Source organism: Saccopteryx leptura, chromosome 9 (genome assembly GCF_036850995.1).
Source record: "Saccopteryx leptura isolate mSacLep1 chromosome 9, mSacLep1_pri_phased_curated, whole genome shotgun sequence".
NCBI classification, from domain to species: domain Eukaryota; kingdom Metazoa; phylum Chordata; class Mammalia; order Chiroptera; family Emballonuridae; genus Saccopteryx; species Saccopteryx leptura.
The window spans coordinates 42,902,816-42,913,635 of record NC_089511.1 but is presented as its reverse complement, the minus strand read 5'-3'; the positions used below and the strand labels follow the sequence as shown (position 1 = coordinate 42,913,635).

At 49.8% G+C, this 10,820-nt stretch overlaps 1 pseudogene; it reads right to left on the bottom strand.

The window, feature by feature from the left end:
• Positions 1-7,599: 7,599 nt before the first annotated feature.
• LOC136380693 (large ribosomal subunit protein eL31-like) lies at positions 7,600-8,020 on the bottom strand (annotated as a pseudogene).
• Positions 8,021-10,820: the final 2,800 nt, after the last annotated feature.

The window sequence follows — 10,820 nt, the reverse complement described above, 5'->3', positions numbered from 1 at the left end:
GCAGCCACTAACCTTGTGTGCTATTTAAATTTAAATTAATTTAAATGAAATATCTCATTTCTCAATCACACTAGCTGCATTTCAAGTGCTCAGAAGCCACAGGTGGCTGGTGACTACTGTACTGGGCAGCACAGATTTAGAGATTTGCCCAAACGATAAAGGTCCGATTTGAAGCTGGCAACGCCGATTCCAGAATCCATGCTCTAACACTACCCTGCTGAGCGATCGTATGAAAGTCACCCGTTAAGGTGGGCTGGGGGATTTAAGTTTTTAAAATGGTTCCTCGGTCTGTAAGGGGCTAGAAGGGAGAGGCTGGCAGGGCCGGCCAGGAGGGGAGGCAGGACAGGAGGCTTGGAGGTGGCTAGTATGAATCCCCAGTATCCCCCAGCTGCTGGTAGGACACTGGGGGCAGCCAGCCTTGCCAAGATAGGTGCCACATGGAACAGTTCTGCAGCGTCCTGTCAAACTGCTTGAGGTCCTTTGCCAAATGCCACTGGCATAAGGTCCCTGTATCCTACACACAGACCTGCGCCTTCGACCTCTGCCAGTTTGACATGGGCAACGGCATTCAGTGTACCTCACTGGAGACCCACCCCGAGCTTTGCACCCTGCACAGTGTCCACCTGCTGGATCACTGAGCCAGTCTGGGATGAAGTAGGTGTGCCTTCACCTTCTGATGAGGACCTCACCGCAGGGCCAGCTGGGATGCCAGCTTCCCTGGCTGGTCAGAACTCCTTATTCCCGGAGAGACACCACGCCCTGCTCCCTGGGGTGGTGACCCAAACCTCACACCAGAACCAGGGTTTCTCTAGCCCCTTTCTAATCCTCTGCCCACCTCCTTGCTCTTGATCCTGAGTTGTTCTAATTGTTCATTACATGCCACAGTTTTGTTTGTTTTTTTGTGACAGAGACAGAGAGAGAGACAAAGAGAGGGACATACATATAGGGACAGGCAGGGAGGAAGGGAGAGAGATGAGAAGCATCAGTTCTTCATTGTGGCACCTTAGTTGTTTATTGATTGTTTTCTCATATATGCCTTGACCGCGGGCCTTCAGCAGACTGAGTAACCCCTTGCTCAAAGCAGCGACCTTGGGCTCAATCTGGTGAGCCTTGCTCAAACCAGATGAGCCCGTGCTCAAGCTGGCGACCTCAGGGTTTCGAAACTGGGTCCTCTGCATCCCAGACTGACATTCTATCCACTGTGCCACCGCCTGGTCAGGCACATGCCACAGTTTTTCAGGGATGCATAGGCATGATATGAATAAACCACATGGAGGGAAAGCATGAACCAGCACAGTGGCAGTTGGAGAAGTGTGCTCCTTCCCTGCCCTGCACCCGTCTTAGGTTTTTCTCCCTCTGACTGAGGGATCTGGGGTCTCAGGTTGGTGGCACTTGCCCATTTATTTCCTCCCCCATGTGTGGTGTGTTCAGCCAACAGCTACAAAGGCTTCTGTAGACCACTCTGCCCAGCCACCTGTGCCAGCCTCAACTCCTCAGCAGCCTGCGCCTGCAAGAGGACAGCAGCCGCCACAGGGCTTTGCCCAGGAGGCGGGCGTCTGTATGCTACATACTCACGGTGGCTGCCACCTGCAGGATCACTACATCCTTCTGGGCACTGAGGTGCTGCTTACAGCCGCCTGTGACCCGATGTGGTGTGTGCCTTGGGCCTGGACACCTGTTCAAGTGCCACCCTCATGCCTATGGGTCCCACATGTTGTGCTGCCAGCTCAAGAGTGTTTGGGGTTGTCACTCCATGTGCTATGGGACACGGTGACTCTACAGAGACCCCCACCTGCACATCTTCAAAGGAACCACAGTTTCAAGGGCCTGGTTGTGAGGTGTCAGCCAGACATGCTGGTCACACCACACTTTGTTCATCATCTGGGTTGAGGTTGGGGCACCAGGAGCCCTGGAGCAACCTCAGGGCTCATCAGGTGGACGTGGACATGGCAGGATGTGGCTATCACTGCTGAGGGGACAGTTTGGGGTGGTCTAGGTCAGCCTCACCCAAGTCTAATCCTGGGTCTCAGAGAACCCTAATGACAAATGACAGAAGTAACACACTGATGAAATGGTAGCCCAATGGTAGCCCCTCTGGAGAGGGTTGCTGCCCCATCGTACTCTTCGGAGGACCTGTTCTTGCCTTCTCTGACTGTGCCCTTCTCCGCAGGCGGTGGAGTTCCAAGACCTCTGGGAAATTCCCTGCAGAGCCTGCATTCCCTCCCAACCTCTTCCTAGACCGTGGTCCAGGAGCCAGAGTTCCCTACAGAAAAGGCTCTGAGCCCGTTCCAGGGCCCTCACTGACCAGCCTCATGAGAGTGAATCATGCAGCCAATGTGCACATGTTAAGGCCTCACTGTAGGAGTTGGGGGGGGGGGGGCAAGCTGGGCTGAAGCGGACAGGCTGGGTGGCATGAGTATGCAAGGCCTCCTGCAGTATGCCACCTGGGAAGCCGGGCTGGGAAGACAGGAGGCAGGTCTGGGCAGCTTCTCCTTGGGCACTGTATCCCGTCCAAGAACTCTGAAGTCAAAAACCCTAATTTCACAGTTGGCCTCCTGGACATTAAGAAGGTCATGTGTCAAAGCAGGAGGATAAAATATATGTCATTTAAGAGTTTGGCAACTTAGCCTGACCAGGTGGTGGCGCAGTGGCTAGAGCGTTGGACTGTGATGCTGAGGACCCAGGTTCAAGACCCCGAGGTCACCAGCTTGAGCGCGGGCTCATCTGGTTTGAGCAAAGCTCACCAGCTTGAACCCAAGGTCACTGGCTCCAGCAAGGGGTTACTCAGTCTGCTGAAGGCCCCTGGTCAAGGCACACATGAGAAAGCAATCAGTGGACAACTAAGGTGTTGCAACGAAAAACTGATGATTGATGCTTCTCACCTCTCTCTGTTCCTGTCTGTCTGTCCCTGTCTATCCCTCTCTCTGACTCTCTCTCTCTGTCCCTGTAAAAAAAAAAAAGAAAGAGTTTGGCTACTTGAAGACATATGAGAGGTGAGCCTCCATGGGTACTCCTATTCTGGCCCCACAAGTAGAGGGCAAAAATGGCTCTGGGCCCACCAGGGCATTAGTCAATGTGCTAGCAGGCAACGCAGTGAGGCAGTAATGTGGTGAAGCATGTGGTGCTGGACATGGAGGCCTGAGTTCAAATCCCACCATGCCATTTGCTAGCTATTCACCTTGGCTTGGTGGCTTTACATCTCTGTACCTTGGTTTCCCCGTCTGTAAAATAGAGGATAATGGTACTATTCTTTGTTCACACAGAACACTTCTGTGACTAGGTGTGCAGGTTTTCCACACCACACAAGTCTTCAATTCTTTGTGACAATGGCCAGGTGCCCTGCAATTCAGTTCAATTCTGCCTTCACCTAGAAATAGCATCAGACTCTGCAAGTGAAGGGTACAGTCCCTCGAGACTACCCCTCAACTTCAGATGCCAATTACAAGTAGTGGGTCCCTAGGTTACCCACACCTCTGTCTGACTTGGCTACAAATGGAAGGTTCCTATGACCTTCTCTTCAGTTTCAATAATTTGCTATCACCACTCACAGAACTCAGAACTCAGAGAAACACCTACATTTACCAGTTTGTTATAAAGGCGATTACAACAAATACAGAACAGCCAGACTGAGAGGTATATCAGGTGAGATCCAGAAGGGTCTTAAATATAGGAGCTTCTGTCCCCATGGAGTTGGGGCATATCACCCTCTCAGCATGTCCATGTATTCACTAGCCCTGAAGTACTCCAAACCCCATACTTCAGGGCTTTTTACAGAGTCTTCATCACATAGGCATGATCAATCAATAATTCAATACCTCAGCCCTCTCCCCTCCCCAGAAGTTGGGGGTGTGACTGAAAGGTCTAGGCTTCTAATCATGACTTGGTCTTTCTGGTGACCAACCCCCATCCAGGAGCCCACCAAATATAGAACAAAAAACATTCCTATCACCCAAGGGATTTAGGTGCTCTGCATTGGAAACTGGGTCAAAGAGCAAATATCAGAACAGAAGATGCTCACAGAAGATCCTATCACTCAGGAAATTACAAGGATTTTAGGAACTGGGGGCAGAGATCAAATATATACTGTCTTTTTAAAAAAATATTTTTATTGATTGATTAAACAGAGGTGGTTGGGGGCAACAAGAAGTAGTTGTCACTCTAGCTGTTCAATGGTTGCTGGTCCTATGTGCTGTGACCGGGCAAGCCCAGGGTTTCAAACCAGCAACCTCAGTGTTCCAGGTCTGCGCTCAATCGAGTGCGCCACCACAGGCCAGGTTATACTATTTCTTAATATGTCACAGATGCTTACCTATATGAAGGTAATACCCTTAAGGGGTATAAATTATTTAAAGCAAGGCTTTTAGTAGGCCATAAAAGTGATAAATAAAACATAGAACTGCAAATTCAAACCAGTTTTCTAGCAGTGCTTCGTTTCCCGTAGCAATCTAAAACCTTGAATCTGTTCACATAGCTCCTATCTCAAAGCCCCACCATGGCCTCTGTCGCCTCTCTGTCCTCATCTCCTCCCACTCGCCCTGTCACTCGCTCTCCCCCAGCCACAATACCTCTCTGTTGCTCTACCAACACTGCAGGCAGGCCCCCCCAGCAGGACTTTGCATGGCTGTGGCCTCTGCCTGAAGCACTGTTCCTTGAGATGCTCAATGTATTTTATATCATCTTTTCTATTGATCACTTCTTTACTTCCTGATCTGTCTTCCTCCTGACTTCCTGTCCGTCTTCCTCCTGACAGAACAGGAGTTCTCCAAGGGCATGAACTTTATTTTGCTGAAACAGACAAAAGTCTCTGGAGAAAGACAATAAACCAATAAATGGTATTATAATTATTACAGTGAAATGTAAATAATAACTTAACAGTAATAATATACATAACTTCTAGTAAGGCAGAAGGTAATACAGTTTGTTCTGGAGAAAAATAAAGCAGGGAAGGAGGTAAGAGAATGCAGTGGGGTGTTACACTTCAAGAAAGGACAGGCAGGGAGCACTGGGGTGGGGACCTGGAGCAGATGAGAAAGGGAGTTGTGTAAACACAGGAGGGAAGAGTACCCAGGCAGAGGGAACAGCCAGTGGAAAGGCCCAGAGGTTGGAATGGTACCTGGTGGCCTGGTATGTAGCTGGAGCAGTGAGCGATGGAGTGAATGGAAGGAGATGAGGACAGAGAGGTGACAGAGGCCAGTTTCATAGGGAGCCATGGAAGGATTTTGAGGAAGGGAGGGGACGGATCTGATTGGTGATTTTAAAGAACTCATTGAACGCCGCCTGGAAAGTGAATCACAGGGGCCAGAAGTGGGGATGGGTGGGGGTGTCTAAGGGGCTGGTGTCTGGGCAGGGCTGTCTGACACCCCGGCGCCTTTGTTACAGGTGGATGAGCAGCCTACTCCTGCCCCTGGCTGGAGTGTGCTCGGGCCTTCCTGTCCTTGGCCATCACAGCCCAGGCAGCCTCTGGACTCTCCGCAGCCTCTCATGAATCCACGACCTCTGGGTAACAGGCCTGGAAGCTAAGCTAGCACCCCCTACACCTAAGCTGGTCTGGGTGGGGACTTTTACACAGATGCTCAGGATGTGGCTCCCTGATGCCCGCAGCTCAACCATGGGCCTAGCCCCTCTGTGCCCACTAGACAAGGCAGCTCTATACTGGGCCTTCTGTGGATTGCTGGATGCCCATCATGGGCCCTACAGGACCTGCAATGAGGACATGAGGCCTGGGTCCACATGGAGAACAGTGTCTATGACCTATGTGCTACAGAGGACTCAAGGGACACTTTGTGTGCCATGATAAGGAGCTGTTCCTAGGCATGCCACTGATATGGCCTCCCCATGTGGCCCTGGAGATACCTGGTGGCCTGTGGTGAGTGGGTGCTGCCAGGGGAGGTCTTTCTCAGCCTGTTCTCATCAGCTAGCCCAACGTAACCTCCAGCACGAACTCCTAGCTCAATGCCACTGACGTTGAGTCACTGTATACCCTGCTGGATAACTGTCCTCCTGGGGGTCCTCCCTGCTTAAAATGTTTCAATAATAATGACAGCTGACATTGAGTGTTATCAAGTCAGCCAGGAGAGTCTATCTGTAGTAGCAAACCAACTGAAAGGCAGAAACCGTGGGCCAAACTGGAAACACGAAGCTAGTGTGTTCCAAAAGAAAATTTTATTTTAAAAGCACCTGGGTGCAAGCAGGCTGAGAGCAACAAAGGGTGTCAGCCCCCCACCCCCACCCCTACCCCAGAGCTGCAGGAAGGAGTGGTGTAGATATAGGGGCTAGGGGCTGATAGCATATCTTAGTTTATGGCCTTGGTCACTGACTTGACGATGAGCAGGAGGAGAGGGATTCAGCCGCAGAAACACCTCCTCTGCAAGTTCTTTCTGATGTAGCACAGGCCTAATCAGCGTGGTCCTATCTGGCGTCCTTGATAAATCTCCAAGACAGTCAGGGCCAGGTATTTCCCAGGAACAGCCAGGTCCTGGTGCCTCTGGGGATTATCTGTGAAATTTCTCACATGGACTCAGTTTTCTTTAGGCTAAAAAGTAAAGATTTAGGATTCGTGGTCTAAGTTTTTAATTAATTTACAGGCTTTACCTTTTCACAATAATTCCTGTGGCTAGGGTTTTATAAACCACTATTGTGATTTAAACTTCCCTAATTGGCCCTGGATGGTTGGCTCAGTGGTAGAGCATTGGCCCAGCATGTGGAAGTCCCAGGTTTGATTCCCAGCCAGGGCACACAGGAGAAGCGCCCATCTGCTTCTCTACCGTTTCCTCTCTCCTGTCTCTCTGTCTTTCTCTTCACCTCCCACAGCCAAGGCTCCACTGGAGCAAAGTTGGCCAGGCACTGAGGACGGCTCCATGGCCTTTGCCTCAGGTGCTAGAATGGCTAGGTTGTAACAGAGTGATGCCCTGGGTGGGCAGAGCATCACCCCCTAGCGGGCTTGCTGGGTAGATCCTGGTTGGGTGCATGTGGAAGTCTGTCTCTCTGCCTCCTCGCTTCTCACTTCAGAAAAATACAAATAAATAAATAAACTTCCTTAATTGTCGGGTCCCTCCCCAATGTAAGGTTTTCCTGACGTTCCTACAAAGGTAAACTTTTTGCTACATTTCAAAGTAAAGGCCAGGAAGCCATTAACAGAAAGAATAGCAAGCAAATTAGCTATAACTTTACAGTGTTCTGTTTCCAGCCCTCCTTCCTCCTTTGCGCCTGCACTGTTCTCTGGATGGCAGCTGAGTAGCCATTGTATCTGTCACTAACCTGGTATCTTCCTGGCCAAACATGACCAAGGATTATTCTCTCTCCTTACAAATTCCACAGTATTTTTTAGGGCACCATTCAAGTTCGTTTACATCCTGTGATGCCACTCTCATAATATGTGCACCCTGACTCTTCAATTTTTCACGCTGGAAGTCACACTCATAGCTCATAACACCTTGGCCAGAACTCGGCATGATCCCACCCATCTGCAAGGGGGGCTGGGATACAGGTGGGCATCTACTGGCTGAAAGTGACTCTGCCATATGCTCATTTAATCCCCATAACAACCTGCCCAGGGAAGTGTTATTATTCCTTCTGGGTTTTTTGTTGTTGTTGTTGTTTTGCAGTTTTATCACTTTATTTGACAATCAGCAATTAAGTCTCATCCACATTAACTGTCTGTAGATTTTTGAAAGTGGTGACAGGTACATAGGTGACTAGTGTATAGAGCCTGTTTGGCGAATCTTCATCCTCATTACGTTTTCTGGACAAGCGCACCCGGATCCGGTACGGGACATTCCTTATTCCTTTGGCCCAGACAGCTTTGTTGAGCCTGGTGTCAATGCGCACATCTGGCGTTCCCATCTCCTTCATGGCAAATGTCCGGATCTCTTTGGGCGCATGAGGAGCACGCTTCTTGAAACCCACACCGTGGATGCGCTTGTGGATGTTGATGGTGTACTCTCTGGTCACTACCCCGTTGATGGCAGAATGGCCCTTTTTTCTTTTCGCCACCCTTCTTTGCGGGAGCCATTTTGTCAGGGCCAAGTTGGAAAGAAGCTCCTTCTGTTTTACCGATGAGGAAACTGGGGCACAAAGAGATCCGCTGTCTTGCACAAGGTCACTCAGAGAGTCAGCAGGATGCATATTATTTTGATTACTGCTGCCTTCAGGATGAAGTCCACGCATCTTAGCTGAGCACTTGAACCCTCATATGCACTGACCTGCCTACTCTTCTGACCCCAGTCTGCTGCCCTTCGCCTCTTTTTACACTTCAGGATCCTGGAGTATGTATGGGTAATCTCCACACCCTCCAAGCAGTCTCATTTTGCTCATCAGGCTCAGAAACCCACATGCAAGGAGGGTGAGGCAAGCCGGTGGCTGTTGTAGGCTGGGGAGGCCATGTGAGCACGGGAGTGTGTCCTGCCCATCAGCACAGATAAGCTTGCCAAGTGGGAGTGTGGACTCAGTAGAGTCCAATAGTTTTGTTTTGAATTGTTAGCTTTGTCACTTGAAGTTGAGCTGTGTGACCTTGGACAAGTCACTTAACTTTTCTGGGCCTGTTTCCTTCTCTGTAGAAAGGGTGATAGAAGTCCTTAGCTCATGGGATTATTGTGAAGTATAAACAAAATGGCATGTGAAAAGTAAACTCCTGGTAACTGCTCAATTATAGGTGATTTTTAATTGATAAGATGATGATGACCTTTCAGTTTCTAACTCATTTTGGCCCTTTTAAAGGTGGGACCAGGGAAGGTAAACAGCTCCATTGCAAAGATGTCTGTCCAGATAAATAGGACCCAGATTTAACCACAGAGAGTGCTGACCTGACTGAGGTAAGCACTTATCGGCCTCTAGGGACTCTTGATCTGTTCGAAGCTAAAAGAAATGCATTGGTTCAAACTAAGTAAAACCTTGTGGTATACCCCAGTAAAAGTGCTGAGATTCTGGGTCCATGGACTTTCTTTGTATACCAGTTTGGCCTTTCTTAGATACAAATAGGAGGAAACCACATTAAAACTCACTCTGTGGCAGGCAGTTAAACAAACATGAGCAGAGCAAGGACAACAGGCTAGGTGCAGAAGGTCACCCGGGTGGAAAGCCCCAGGTGCCTAGCAACAGGCAAAACTAGGAAAACAAGGATCTCATCCTCAGGGTAACCTTTCCTCTACTAGCATATCACTGGTCGTGTGGGTCGGTTCGGATCCTCCCCTGGCATGTTGCTGGTCATGCGGTATAAACCCCCTGAGCAGGGGAGTGAACAAGGGCAGCAGAGAATAACCCTTGAGTATTAAAGCCCCCAGGACAACAAGGTTCTGACCTGCACTAAATACATCTAAGCCTCAGTTGTGCTTCAGCTCCAGGCCCAGAAACGCAGAAAACCAGACAGGCAAAGCCATGGCTGACATCAGGACCACCTGCACTGACTAATGACCCCTGCCTTGGCACTGAACTATCAGTGCAGACTACGACCCGAAAGGACACACCTGGAGAGTTGATACATATTCTATTAAGATCTGACCCTGGCACCTCCCCTAAGATCTCCGCCCTTAAAACACCTTAGGTCTGAGGACTCAGAATGCTATTTCTCCCGGGAGCATGCACAAGCCTCTTCCTTCCCCCTACCCCCTTCCTCTCTTCTCCCCACACAGGGAGAACTGTACTCAACTGTAAGGTCCTCACAAGACTTGCAACCAGGGAACCAGTGAGCAGTGGCAGCTTGTCCCCAGCTCACCCTCTGATCCTGTCTCCAGAGCCCCCTTTCCCTGACTTCCCAGGGAGCCAGAGCGGCCCTACCCAGGCCCTTCTGTTGCTTCTTCTATCCTAGGCCCTTCCTTGTTTCACTGTCCCCAGATTTAATTCACTTACTCTCAAAGTCACCTGGACTCGTGTTGTGAAATTCTTTTCTGCACAAAGGACCTACAGACTTGAGAGGCCACCAGGTGTCTTGTCCAGTAACAACTCAAACAAGTCAAGTGTTTGATTACATAACTGAAAATTCCATAGTGAAATCAGGGATGGCTTGAATAAGTGCTGACTCAGTTCTCGGCCTTCCTCTTAGTTTGTGGCCCTCTAGTTTTGGCTTTGTCCTCACGCTGGCTTTTCTTGTGGTAACAAAAGAGTTCAATTTTCAGGCTTCGGATGCGCTTTCCCTGTTATCCAAAGCAAACCCCAGTCTCCTCTTCCCCCAGTTACTAAACAAACTCCCCATGCTTCACTCTGATTGGGCCCCACTGAACCAATCATTGCGGCCCAGAGATTGTCTTAAACTAATCCAGTCTTAGCTTCAGGAGCTGCAGGTGGGAGAGTCCCCCAACCCTCACTGCTGCTCATTGCAGGGACAAGGATAAAATGGGAACCCACCGCAGGGGCTCACATTCCCAAACCAGTATTTCTTGTTGCAGCAATCCTGCAAATTTACACTCACTTTCAAAGAGTGTAAATGTCCAGGAAGACCTGCCCTCTGAGACCTGAGACTTGTCTGGAACCCACAGGGGTGGTTGTATTTTCCATGCCTGAGGTCCCCTCCCTACAAATGTTCCATTGTTAACCGTTGGAATACACACAGCCGTGCCCTTCCCACCCCACCCCTTCCAGGAAAGGAACAGCTCTCAGAATTAGTCACGCTGTCAGCTTCTCACACAACAACTCTATTGAACCCAAAGGACAGCCCTGCATGGCGAGTGCTATTTTCATCCCCATTGCAAAGATGGGGAAAATGAGACTGAAGAGGGCGACTTGCTCACCTGAGATCACACAGTGAGAAGGAGGTGGAGCTAGGATTTGAATCTAGGCTTTCTGGCTCTGAGTTCCTTCCCTTTCCACCTGTGGGCCTACTGTGTACA